Source organism: Phaenicophaeus curvirostris, chromosome 11 (genome assembly GCF_032191515.1).
Source record: "Phaenicophaeus curvirostris isolate KB17595 chromosome 11, BPBGC_Pcur_1.0, whole genome shotgun sequence".
In the NCBI taxonomy this organism is placed as follows: domain Eukaryota; kingdom Metazoa; phylum Chordata; class Aves; order Cuculiformes; family Cuculidae; genus Phaenicophaeus; species Phaenicophaeus curvirostris.
The window spans coordinates 3912738-3926557 of NC_091402.1; the positions used below are offsets into that span (position 1 = coordinate 3912738).

The 13820-nt window shown below is 40.6% G+C and overlaps 1 protein-coding gene across 1 annotated transcript in view; it reads right to left on the minus strand.

Annotated features, from left to right (window-relative positions):
• Positions 1-4977, minus strand: part of PPARG (peroxisome proliferator activated receptor gamma) — a 60646-nt gene extending 55669 nt beyond the window's left edge. The window contains exon 1 of the mRNA XM_069865737.1: positions 4931-4977. The gene's annotated coding sequence lies outside the window, so the exon portion shown is untranslated. The remainder of the gene's footprint in view (positions 1-4930) is intronic.
• Positions 4978-13820: the final 8843 nt, after the last annotated feature.

Here is a 13820-nt window from a genome sequence, read left to right on the forward strand (position 1 = left end):
TCTAGCAAAAGGGAACCTAAAATATGTCACAATCAGATCTGCGATAAAGAGGAAAGACACGAGTCCCCATGGAGCTTGTGAAATTCCAGTACCCCATCAAACCGTACCAAGTATAATACTTTCCTCCCACAATAGCTGTTATAAGACCAGAACTAAAACTTGTGTCTCATTTTGAACTCTAAAATAAACTAATACCAACTGCAATCTCTGTATCAGAATCTTAGGATTTCATTTAGAGTTAAAACACGTTACAAAATCGATCACAAATTCCAGAACAAAAAGCAGATAAATACACTACTCCTGTTACACTGGCATTTCTTAAATAAGCAAAACCCCTACATATTTTTCTTTAGATATAGTATATATTTGTGGTTCTTTCATTTCAGGTAGTTAGTCTCACTGAACAAACAGCAACCCCTTTAGAGTCAGACCCTGTATTTTCAGTATACTAAACCCACAGTCTGCCTCCAATTGTAACTGCACGAAAGCAAGCTGTATACAGGTCAAAATTTCTAACACTGCATGGAGGTGTCAAACATGACCCGACTGAAACATCAGAAGTGCCATCGACCTTGGGATTCTTTTCCTAGACTCTATGCATCTTCCAATAAACCAACATTTTTTTTTTTTCTTTATGCTAAGGAACATTCTGTACACTTCTCTGTTGGGAAATTATCCAGTATTTATTATACAGTGTTATCAGATGCTATATATAGCCTTTCAGCATGACTGAAGTAAGGAGGAGGCCACTCTATAACACAGGGTTAATACATTACCTAGACACATTCCCTGCAAGTACATACGCAACCATACACACATGTTCATCACAGCATTCATCAAGCACGCTTGTGCCTGAACATACGTATGCAAAGCTATGCAAGCTTCGTGTTTTTAAAACTGCTAATTATCAACCAGCAGAGTAGACTTTGGGATTCATAGACTGGAATTCATAGACTTTGTCCTGAATGTGCAGGCTGCATGGCATGATCTGCTTAGTCATGAGGGAAGGGGGTGGATTATGCAAGTCCACAAAGCATCATCTCTTACTGGATTCCCAACATTCACAGCCCTGCTTTTGAGGTTGTTGCTTACCTTCTTCCTAAGCAGGATGGTTTTTTTTCTACTTGCAATGAAATCTAGTGAAACTGCAAAGTAAAACCAGTTGCGTTTCAATAACTGGGTGCTGCTTGGAAGTTGGCAGAGAATTTTTGCTGTAAATCTGGGGATTTGTTACCACACCTAACTGGGTTTGTATTTATCACGATGCAGATTAGAATCTCTTGCTGTCGTAGGCATCTATTGCCATTGAGAGAATAAATTTCTTTCAATGGTAATTGAAAGAATGGCAATTCTTTAATTTTATATTATTTTTTAAATCAATCACACTACTGCATTGTGTCTCTATTGTGAATTTGTACCTATTTGCATTCTCCTGTCAGACAGAATTAATGAGAGGGACAATATTTTAATCTGAGTGAGTAACAAGATGGCCCCAATCTTGACAAGGCTGCTAGGTACTACTGCAACACAGGTAATTACAAATATCAATATAGTCCATGTATCATTTAATTGGGGAATGATGTAATTGTTTCCTTCAATTCCATAGAGTGGTTTAGGTGAAGGCAAACAGGCCAAATAATATGATGGAAGGTGTGGGAGGAGTGGGGAAAAACATGTGAGCCTCGTCAAATTGATGTAAGTCCTGCAAAAGCTTTCAGATGTGAAGACAGCAGACTAAGCCTTGGTGGGGGCGGAGAGGTGGTGGTTCTAAATTAAAAGAATAAAAGCCTACAAAAGATTTACTCATCTGTTTGCCGTGTGGCATGAAGAAGAGCTGACATCTTGGGAGCAACAGGTAAAAGAGAAGCCCGTGTTGCAGTAGAAGACCTGATGCTGTAGTAGAAACTTAGACTTTCCTACGGTTGCCACATACATTTTCTCCTTTACATCTCCTTGTACTGGAAGTATCCCAAGTCCCACTCACCACAGGTGCTGGTACTGCTAGGGTGACAATTTGCTTAGCACCTGCATTTTCTACCTGGTACATTGTCACCAGAACATGAAAGGACCCACCACTGCAAAATAACAAACTATTCTCCATCAAAAAAATGCTTGACTGAAAAAAGACAGACTATCCTTCATTTAAAAAAAAAGCAGGGGAGTCGGGGGGTGGACGGGGAGGGACAGACAAAAGAATTTTAAAAGCTTTATCATTTAATGCATGAATCAATTTACATTTTATATTCTAAATACCTGAAGACAAACCTTATGGCTCTTTCATTTTTCATTCTGCCTTGTAAAGGGCTCCACAGGGCAAAAAAAGGGGGTGAGGGGGATTTTTTTTCCCCAAGTACTCTGTAGCAGTTAAATGAGACCTTTAAGAACTGTCCAGTTTAATAGGAAACCCCAACTTCTGTTTGCGGTAGGGTAAGTAGGACTTCAGTGTAACAGTGTTCTCCTACATTGCATTATTTCTAAGCTTTTCTTTTGTTAGTTCACAAAAAGTTAACTGACTCACAGAAAACATGTTGTATGAAGTACCTAAAAAAATAGAACCCTGCTGTTAAAAGAAATAGACACTATTATGGAAATACAGTATAGAAAATTAGCACTCATCATCTAATATCATGCTAAATTCCATTAGTCTATAAGGGATTAAAAAAATTAAACTAGTAACAGTAACAGAAAGTATTGTATCTATGACTTCAAAAGAACAGAGCATGGAGAATTTATAATTGTATTTTAATTTCTCTTGAGTAACTGCACTGGAAACTGCTTCACTGCATGCCAGAGGAGAACACAGGGATAATCCTCGTGACAAAAGGTAGTAAAAGAAACTCAGATTCTGAATATCAAGTACGCACAACTAGTGATTCACAATTAAGCTACAAAAAGATGGCTAGTAAATATATTCAACATCTTTCTGAACTGATTACATGTAAAAAAAAACCAAAACCAAAACAAAGGAGGGCCTCAGCAATCAAGGTGAAAAAATCATGAAGTATACTTTTCATTATTTAGCCCAGCTTCATACCAGACAGAGTTTTCAGTCTACTGGTAAAGTTTTCCTAGTTTCTACAATATAACTTTTTGCAAACTTCATTTTATTAACCGCTGGTGTAAGTAGATTAATAGTGATAACTATTGTAGCTGGGTCTAAATCTCTTGTATTGACTTAGAAACTGACTTACAGTTATTTAAAAAAATTCACAGAGGAGTCAGATTTAGAGGCAAAATTGATAGTGGGTGTTTTTATCAGTACCCTAAGGAATGTTAAAAGGCATAGCTTCAAAATACTTCAGTTAATTCTAAAATTTTCTCTGCTTCCTTTTTCATTATAATTTATTGTGTGAACTATAAAGTCGAAGCAGGAGAAAAAGGAATTATTTGCATATTCTGTATTGCAATTGAAGTTTCATTGAATGATACATTGTATTATCTGGGAATTCAAAATTGAGGCACTTTTAAGAAATACTTCCTACCTTAAGGCTGCGTACATCGTCTCTGAACTGCTGACAGATAATGAGATATTTCACAAAACTGATGCCTAAATCTCTAAGCAATTTTTGCAACATGTTTTTTTGTGACAGCCAGAGAGAATAAATGACGTCAAACACACGACTTCATGCAACAACTTCTCAACTTCCTGCAAGAAATTCTGATAATGAGAGCACAACATATGAAACTTCTTTTCAAAGGAGACTATCACATGTCCCAGTTATTTGGTGCGTGCTGGGAATTTCTAGTTAACTAGTAACAAATCGCAGTAACCTTTTAAAAGGCAAATTACTGATTAAATGATGGGATAATTGGTACCAGAAAAGCTTTTTTTTTTTAGATGGAACATTACAATCAAGTTCCACAGCAAAACCTTGTCCAGAGATGGGGTGGCAAGGCGTGAATGCAAGGCTCACCCTGTTAGGCACAGCGGCAGCAAGCTGATGGTTGGACTTCATGATCTGAGAGGTCTTTCCCAACGGTAACGATTCTATGCTCCTAACCCTAGTTATTTCAAGGATAATTATAACCGATACTTCTCATTTAAAGGAATCTGACCCCCACAGATGCGGAGAAACAATTCCCTGAGCTTTTCAACAGAATAAATACCAGCCTGATGTCACGGATCTAACCAATGCATCATGGTGAGGCCAGCGTTACGTTGTCAGAGCCACCGAGTTACAACACGCCGGCAACTCGCCCTCTGCATCTGTAGGACACCCTGGGGAGAAGCGACACCAGGAAGGTTACAACACGCTCCTGCGAACCTGGGGCAAGAATGGATTTCAACACTTGAACTGCGGGCGCAGAAAGGCTTCCCCGACTTCCCGCGGTTGAGAAATTTAAAAGGCGAGAAAAAGAAAAGGAAAGTACGTTCATTCATGAAGTGACTCAGCCAGGTGAGCCGCTCCCTGCTGGGATGGACCCCGGCACGCTGCGTTCAGCCCTGGGCCCCTCGCCACAAGAAGGATGCTGAGGCTCTGGAGCGAGTCCAGAGAAGAGCAACGAAGCTGGTGAAGGGGCTGGAGAACAAGAAGAGCGGCTGAGAGAGCTGGGGGTGTTTAGCCTGGAGAAGAGGAGGCTGAGGGGAGACCTCATTGCTCTCTACAACTACCTGAAAGGAGGTTGTAGAGAGGAGGGTGCTGGCCTCTTCTCCCAAGTGACAGGGGACAGGACAAGAGGGAATGGCCTCAAGCTCCACCAGGGGAGGTTCAGGCTGGGCATCAGAAAGAAATTTTTCGCAGAAAAGCCCTGGCAGAGCCTGCCCAAGGAGGTGGTCGAGTCCCCACCCCTGGAGGTGTTTAAAAGCCGGGCAGACGAGGTGCTCGGGCTACGGTTTAGTGGCCGATCGGCACTAAACCCGCTGATCCAAGCGGAGCTTCCCCACCCGGCGGCTCCGCTCCCCCCGCCCCGCAGCCCGCCCCGCACTGACCTGGCGCTGTCAAGCCTCGAGCGGGAGAAACTGTTCTCTTCAGCGGGATAAACGGCCCCGCGCGGCGCCGCCCCCGGCCGGCACCGCCCCCCGCCCCGCCCCACGGCCGGACCTGCGGGCGGGGAGCGGCACCGGAGCGGCGGGCGGGGGAAAACGGGGGGACCTGAGGGGCGGGGAATGAGGCTGGGGGCTCTGCGGGGCGCGGGGGGAGATTGGGGGGGAGATGGGGGGAGACGCGATGATGGGGGTGAGATGGGGAAAGCTGCTGGGCGGAGGGAATGGGTCTGGGCTGAGAGTCGGGGAGCTGCGGGGTTGGGAGTGAGATGGGGGGAGCTGCGGGGCGGGGAGCGAGGCTGGGGGGGAGACTGAGAGACCTGAGGGGCGGGAATGAGACTGGGGAAGCTGCGGGGCTGGGGGTGAGATTAGGGGTGCTGCGGGGTTGGGGATGAGATTGGGGGAGCTGCGGGGCTGGGGTTGAGGTGGGGGGAGCTGCGGGGCTGGGGCTCTGCGGGGCGAGGGGAAAGGGGCTGGGGTGAGATGGGGGGACCTGCAGGGCTGGGGGTGAGATCGGGGGCAGCTGCGGGGCTGGGGCTCTGCGGGGCTGGGGGAGCGGGACTGGGGGTGAGATGAGGGAGCTGCGGGACTGAGGGTTAGTTTGGGGACTCTGCGGGGCTGGGGGTGAGATTTGGGGCTCTGCAGGGCTGGGGAGCGGGGCTTGGGGTGAGATTGAGGGAGCTGCGGGGCTGGAGTGGGACTGGGGGCTCTGCTGGGCGGGGTGCTCTGCGGGTCTAGGGCTGAGAGTGGGGCAGCTGGGGGTAGCGGGGCTGGGGGTGAGACCTGGGGCTCTGCGGGGTGGGGGGAAAGGGGCTGGCGTGAGACTGGGGGCTCTGCGGGGTGGGGTGAGCGGGGCTGGGGCTGAGACTGTGGGCACTGCGGGGCCAGAGCTGCGGACCCAGCGTTTCCCGGCCGCTGGCCCCTTCCTCGGCCACCCCCTCCCCGAGCCCTCGTCCCGCTGTGACGGGCCGAGAGGCTTTTCTCAGCGGTCTCAGCAGGGACGGAGGCACAAGAACTTCGATTCCCTCCGTGTTTTGGCCCCCGATTCTCTCTGCCCCCTGCCCGGGAAGCGGCGCGGGAGGGAGCAAGCCCGGCCAGGCGTGTGGCCTTCTTCGCCTTCTGAGGGAGCTGGGGCCGGGGTGGGGGCAGAATCCGTGAGATCCTCAGGCTCTGGAGAGGTGTCCCCGAGCCCCGGGATACAACGGGTTATCTTGGAAAAACTCTTCATCTCCTGGACATTGTTAGAGGGCGAGGAGGATCCTAAATTTGCCTCATAGTCATCAGGCTCTATGAAAGACTTTGCTCTGTTATTTCTGTGCCTATTAGAGCTGAATCCCTCAAAATACCTGGTTTACTCGCAGATACTAATTTTGCCGGCGGCTTTTTGTTTGTGAGAAGGATCTTTCTGTCTGCAGAGGCTTGAAGCCTTGCAGTAATTTTGATGAGAATTATCTGTTTGTATAGGCTTGAAGGAAGCGTTACATCTGCCTTTGCATAACGAGGAATTTTTTCAACCTCGTGCTTTCCCCTCCATCTGAATTTTTTAGCCCTATGTGGGATTTTTTTTTTGTTTGCAAGTTGTTTTCTCCTTCTTATTTTGGTTTGTTTGGTTTTTTTTTTCCCCTCCATACAGCAGAATTCAGTAATACTCTAACTCAGAATTAGATACTGAAAACAAGTAGAACAAAACCTCAGAATGAGCTCAAGATGCCACGGATGAATGAACAGACAGGTGTGGGTAAAATAATCTAATAACAGTGGCTTAAAGTGGCTAAACTATTAATATTTCTAACCATTTTACAGCTGTATCTCAGGTAAAGTTGCGATGGGAAGAGAAAATAAGACGTCTTAGCTGGACACCTCCCCAGGGTTCAGTTTTACCTCTGCTGAGAGCAGAAGCAACACAGTTCTCTGTGCAAACTGCTGGAGAGTATTCTCATTTAGTTCAAATATCTGAAAAACAGAGGAGCCCTTTCACAATTCTAGGCTTTAACATGCACATTTTATAAAAATCTGTATAACTGGGAGCATCCCAGAAGTTGGCAGGTATTAATAAACATCTGATTGTGCCTATAAACCCATCATTTCAGCCTAGAATTTTCATAAATTCACGAGTAGGCAGAAATACAAAACATAGTTTAGATTTTAGTTAGATAGCGTGGACAAAACAGGCATATCTCAGTCCAGAGAAACCAGCCAAACGGAGCTTTTGGAGAAGTATTACAAATACCGTATCATTTTATTTCTGTTCTAAGCATTTATTCTGTTAGCAAGTTCATCCTTTGAACAGAACTGATAAAGCAGAAGCAATAATGTTGACTTATGTACAAATTATATACATTTTAACAGATTGAGGCAGGAAAGGAAAAAAAGAGAGTCTGATTTTCTGTTTTACATAGATTTTTAGGTAGTATTTGGTACCACATTAAATGTTTCTTTTAAAAAGACAATTAGTCCTAATTTGAAGAGTGGAGAGTTGAAGAAATTTTCTTTGGTAGTTAAAAATATGCCTTATTTATAATTTGAATTAATCTGTTTTCCTTTATCAACAGAAAGCAGGTTTTTTTCACACACGGAACATAAAGCCCATCATTTTTGTATTGGTAAAGTAATAAAACAGTCTAGAAGTTTAATTATAGAGTAATGAATTGGTCATAATAAAGAAATTATCAATTTCTCATATAGCTTTTGTTTGCATTATTTGATTGCACAGTTTTTGATTATGTGAACTTTCTCCACTGCTTATCCAAGAGAATTCCTAAGTTTGGCTGAGCACTTTAGGCATTGGGAAACAAGGATGAAATGTGAGGCTCTGGCCTTCCTGAGTCACAGGCAATTCTTCCCCAAGTTCAAAGAGAAGCAGAAAGGGCCTCTCAGCATCAGTTCTAGTTTAGAAATTAGATGATAACTTGCCGTCACAGAAGATCATTTCTACTGTGTTTTTCATATTGGGCATAAAGGCGTTAGTTAATATTTTTTCATGTAAAAGAATTGCTATTAATCATTCAGTTTTTCATGGAATGGCTTTTTGAAGATTTTGGTGTATCTGAAACAAAATCCTTCTGTGTACACTTATTACTGAGTATATATTACTGATTTTAATTATGAAGAAAATTGCAAGCAGGTTATTTTTGCCATATGATTCAATTTAGTCCCACTGAAATGAGAAAGAGTACTTTGTGGAATCTCAAGATGGGTAAGGATATTAGTGTGGACCAAGTAACCCACCTTAAATATTTTTATTTCTTTTTTCCATCTTAATGAATGAATTTTTGTGCAACAGGTTCTCAGGTATGCCAGGTAGGTGTTTGTGGTTTGATCCGTGTTTAGAACAATGAATATATTAAAGAGACTTGGTCCAATATACTGTGATTTTTATGACTGGCTTGAAAAGGAAAGAATCTTACAAGGATATAGAGGTGAAAGATTTATACCTCTTCCTCTCTGCAGATATATTAGTTCCAGCTTTTACTTCATTATGTTGATGTTTCCATTGTGACCATGCATTAAGTCTCTAGGTGCGTTACGGAAGTTCAAAATCACAAATCACCCAGTTTGTCCCATCTCAGTGTTCCAGGCAGAGTGAAAAACTGTCTGGCCAAACTTTTAACATCTAGAGGGCAATCTCGTATCCTAGCAGTGTGGCTATAAATCTAGCAGCCAGAAGAACATGTTCTGATTGTGGAAATTGCATTGGTTTAAAGTAGTGGAGTTTAAATAAGCTGAAAAACCTATCCCATTGCCGCCTTCTTAAAAGTTACCCCGTGTACTTTCTCTTGGGTTATGTAATTTTTAATTAATGTATCTGGCGTTGATAAAAAGACCTTTGTCTTAGCGTATTGTACTGTCTTTATTGGCAGTTTTTGGTCTGGGAAAATAATGTTTCTAAAAAGTATTTGATAATATTCCACTACAATCCTATCTTCAATTTTCACATTCTAAATATATACACTTCTACTTGAAGGAAATCAGAAATTTAAGCTGCTATCAGTGGCATTTTATATGTATTTATGGCAAAACCTGTACCATGAATTGCATTTCTTTAAGGGATGGTAAAGGACTGAACCAAGATAGGATTCCAGACTCTTTGGAGAGTGCGCTCTAGCACTGTTATACTGCATTTATGTGCTATGCCTTGGATCCAGCAGAAGTAGTAGGACTGGGCATAATGCAGATTTTTCATAGATAAAAGTAGAGCAGGTCAAAACAAGGACCCTTTTAATTAAGAATGATCCTCCTTTTCCTGAATTTTGAGGCTTAGATAGAAAGAGACCAAAATCCAGATCATGCTTGCTTTAAATTTAGTAAAGCCAAGATCACACCAGGCCACCTACCTCTGACTATAATGTTTTATTTCCATGACCTTTGGTCTCTCCCCAACTCTTGACTTCTCTGATTTCATTCTGTCTTGAAGAGAATAACTTACTAGGATTGTCCAGTTCTTCTGCAACTGGATTTTATCTTCATGTTCTAGTCCCGTCCTTATCAAATGGGTCTGCACTGCATATCACACACAGCAGGCAAAAGAATATGTAGGAATAAAGAGCTGAAGAATATACTGCTATCCATCAGATTTGTTAATCTATCAGATGTTTATTTCTGAAGGAATAATTTTAAAACCACCAAGACTCATTTAAAAACAGTTTATCCTAATTTCTTGGGTGATTAAGTTAAGACAGATTTATGAATGTAACTTACTCAGCTTCAGAAATTCAGATTTCTACAATTAGTACATGCTTAGACATCTTAAATTAGTAGCTGATGCAACCAAGACTTAGAGTTGTGCTAATGTAGGATGGGAAGGGGGTGGCTAGTCTTGTGGTTAAAGCATGGGACTAGCTGCTGAGAGGACTAGGTTCTCTTCCTGGTTCTGTCACTGACTTCCTGTGGGTCATTGTCTAAGTCGCTTAGCTGTGCCTTGTTTCACTCATATTTAAAATGGAAATAATACTTATATTGCCAAAGCACTGTGAGACTGAAATAATTACTGTTTATACAAGTATTTTATACTCATAAAAGGACTTTGCATATAACTGTGTCAGTGGGTCAAAACCTATATTCCCAATGTAATTCCTTTCATGTAATTTGCAGCATAACTTAATATAATTTCTCGCACAGTGATTCATTGATTCCAGTGAAGAAGACTAAAAAACTCAAAAGTGCAAAATTTAACTTAAATCATCTCCTGCTTCTAGGTTCAAATTAACCATGTTGATGAAGAGAATTGAGTTTTCTTTGTAAGAGTGTAAGAAAGGTAGGGTTGTGATATTTACTCCCTCATAATTGTTCAAAAATAATTAATTCCCCCTCTCCCATTGTTTCTTTTGGAGGACTGTGTGAAGATCTCTTGGTACTTCCATTTCCTATAACCTTTGTCCTGTTTTATAGTTTTTATACATTGTTGTGGTGGAATTAATTTGAAATACTATTTTTAAAATCCCTGTTTTTTACATATTTTACACTAATCTCCAGGGTGCCTCTGATAGTTGTAGGAAGTACTGTTGGTGAATTAAATGATGATTCTGTAGAAAAACAGTATACGCTGCAGCCCAGTGAAAGTCATGGAATCCAGAGCATCTCCTGGTATTCTGCCTAGCCTTAAGGATTAGCTTCTCAGTATTTCAAGCACAGTAGCATCGATCTCACATTCATGTCACCGCAACTTTTATTTCTATTGCAGTGGGAAACTCTGGAGGGTTTTAAACCGAGGAGACTGGTTTGTCTTTCATATGTCTGGTAGATGAGGTTTATATACTTCAATACTTACAGACTTTTAAAATGTTTTGTAATTCTTTAGGACAGATACGGGTAGTAAAGACTGAAAGAGATGGCATTCAGACTATCCTATAGATTTAATTATGTTAACTGAAATATCTACATTAGTCTTTACAGCGAATGGGTTGCATAGCTTTCAACAAGATTAAAGACTAAGCAGTTTCTAGTTTCTCTTTGTAATTAATATATATTATTTTAACACTGAACATCTTAAAATTTTGTCATTTTAATACTGTTATTTCTGAAAGAATCACCAGGAGGAGCGGCATAACAATGAAACGTAAGCATCCTTTGTGTACATCTCACAAACTATGTTGCAGAGTTTTCTTTTTCCATGGAAGTTGTGACCACAGATGTAGACTCCAACAAAATAAACACAAAACTCTCACTTCTAACTTCTACACATGGATTCACAGGCAGCAGTGCAAGATGACTGACAGCAGCGTAGTGAAAAAGTACATCAATATTTGTAGCATTAGGGCGTAATGTTTTTTAAATGTTGTTTCTGTGAATGTCCACAGGTGCTAAACTCAAAGGCTTCCAATGGCCATTTCTACTGCATTAAAAAATATCTACTTCTTCTGTGAGTAAATCTTCATTGTAAAAATGTGCTACCAACACGCTTTTCCTGGGCAGAGGAACAGTCACTTCAATCCTTACTGATCACTGAATGTTGTTTTGCAGAAATACAAGAAAATAAAATGTGTTCGGGCAATACAGCTTGAAATAGCTGTTATATGAAAGTCATTGTGTTTCATTCATACAAATAGCTCCATTGGTTAGTCAGCTGCTCTTCTGAATTGACTCTTGTTCGTCTTTTACATAAATAATTATTTTCATTTAAGATCTTAAGACTCTTAAAAACCAAAGTTAATAACTGGTTTTCAATCCTTGCTAACCGTTAGAGGATGCCAGGTAACTTTAGCAGTGAATCAGGGGCTATTTTGGGACAAAAATATTACAATAATTTGCAGGAAATAACCTTTTTGTTCCAAAACAGCTGTCATTGAACACTATTATATCTACAACAATTAAAATTATCTTTGGTAACTTTTAGTATTTGGCATTGCTCCATTATTGTTCAGTTAAATATTTTTCAAGTATGTTAGGACTTCTGCCCACTGTGTGCTTGAAACCCTTCGTTATCAATAGAGAAGCTCTCTCTCGTTTTTGTCATATTGTGGTCACTCACGGCAGGACCTGTGATACCTTCTGTGAAGATTCTTTGCTGTTTCATATAGAACAGCAACAGGATTTCTGCCGAGCGCTGATGACTCAACATTGGCAGCAGAGCTTTCTAATGTGAAGTGTCGAATGTCAAAAAAAAAAAAAGTAATAATAAAAATGAATGTGCTAACTAGAATATGAAGTCAATTAGGAAACGTGTGCAAACATCCTGGTGAATTTAAATAGCTGGTTGGATCAGAGATGGAGGAAAAATAACATTGGGTCAAGAACAAAACACAAAGTAGCCAGAAACCTGGTATTTCTCATTTAGGATATAAATACTCACTGCTGAAAAATTCTTTGTTACAAAATGGTACTGATTAAAAGAAAAGACAATTTTAGGGGGGGGGTTCTTGGCTTTAATATGCTTCAAATACTGATTGAAAAGACAAATTTTCCACAGAGCTGAGATTTTTTATTCACTCAGATTGTGACTAGTTGATATAGAACTAACACTTTTTGTTAACTGGTTTTCAGAATGAAGTGTTAATTGTGTTGTCATTGCACTTGTGATTCCTATTTATGGCTTTCAGTTCTCAGTATTGGCAGAGCAGAACTGAAGGAGGAGGCTCCTCAAAGAGTCTATTGTACAGATGTAGTGTATGGTAATATTTTATCAATAATATATTTGCGTTCTAGGGTGTGCTTACTTGTGTTTGTATCAGTATAAGTTAACGTAGAAGCATCCCTTCAACATGACATGGATCAGATGCCATCAAACTCATTATTATATGTATGATTTTTACCCCGTGAACTTAATTATTAGTACTTTCTTACCCTGCGTATTGTGTTAGCAAAAAAATGCAGGTTTTGGAGTACATAGGGGATGTTGCGTTGATTTCTTGTATTTGAGTTTTATATCTACTAATAAATAATAAAATGTAGCAGTTTTGTACACTGTGGACTAGAACCTGGCATCCTGCTCTTGTTTCAGTTCAATAAAGTAAATTTAATCTGAACTCTCCTACTTCCATTTGAAAATTTCTGTCGTTTGGGCCGGCTCACCCCTTTATGTGTTCATTTCTCTCTGTGGACCTTTAGTCTTAGAGTGGTTCTTTCGTCCAACAGTCGAAGCTGTAGTACTAGGTTACCAAAGGGTAAAAAATAGGGGTAGAATAGTCGGGCAGAAAATATGCTGAAATTCAAAAATTTTAATTTAAATTTATTTTGTATTTAATTTATTTCACCTCAGCCGTGCTTAGGTGCAAAGTGTCCACAAATAAAAAGTAAATTGTTATGTGGATTTAGACCTTGGCTACTTTTTTCTCTAAATTTGCATTATAGATAACTGAACTTAGTTTTTCAGTGATGTGTAATGTAGGGTTCTTTTTAAGGGTATCACATAATAGCATAGAGACAATAAAATGCATCAGAAAGAAGGATTTTCTTACATTAGTCTCTCTTCTTAGAGGACAAACTGAGTCACAGTTGAAGTAACATTTTCAGTAACAGCTGTTTTTCCCTAATTTGTTTTTTCAGTCATCATTTACACCTGCTCCAAATGAACACAGAGTGAGCAAAACTTCAGTTTAAATGTAAGTGAAAAAATTTTACAGCTACTTCTTCCAGATAGACCACAAAAGTTTCAACTCACTGGCAAATAGCTCTGATAATTCAACTCCTACAAATAGAGGGATTCCCACTGAAAGAATTACTAGAAAATTACTAAAAATGGGTAAAAAATTTTATTGGTTTTAAGAATTTAGCCTGTTCCTCAAAATTAAGTTATTACAACTGCTAATCTTGGCTCAGAACAAAAGTGCTTTAGGGTAACGGCTCTCACTTATGGCAGCAAACTCCTTCCATTCTATCTTTTCTGTCCCCAGTTTCCTGT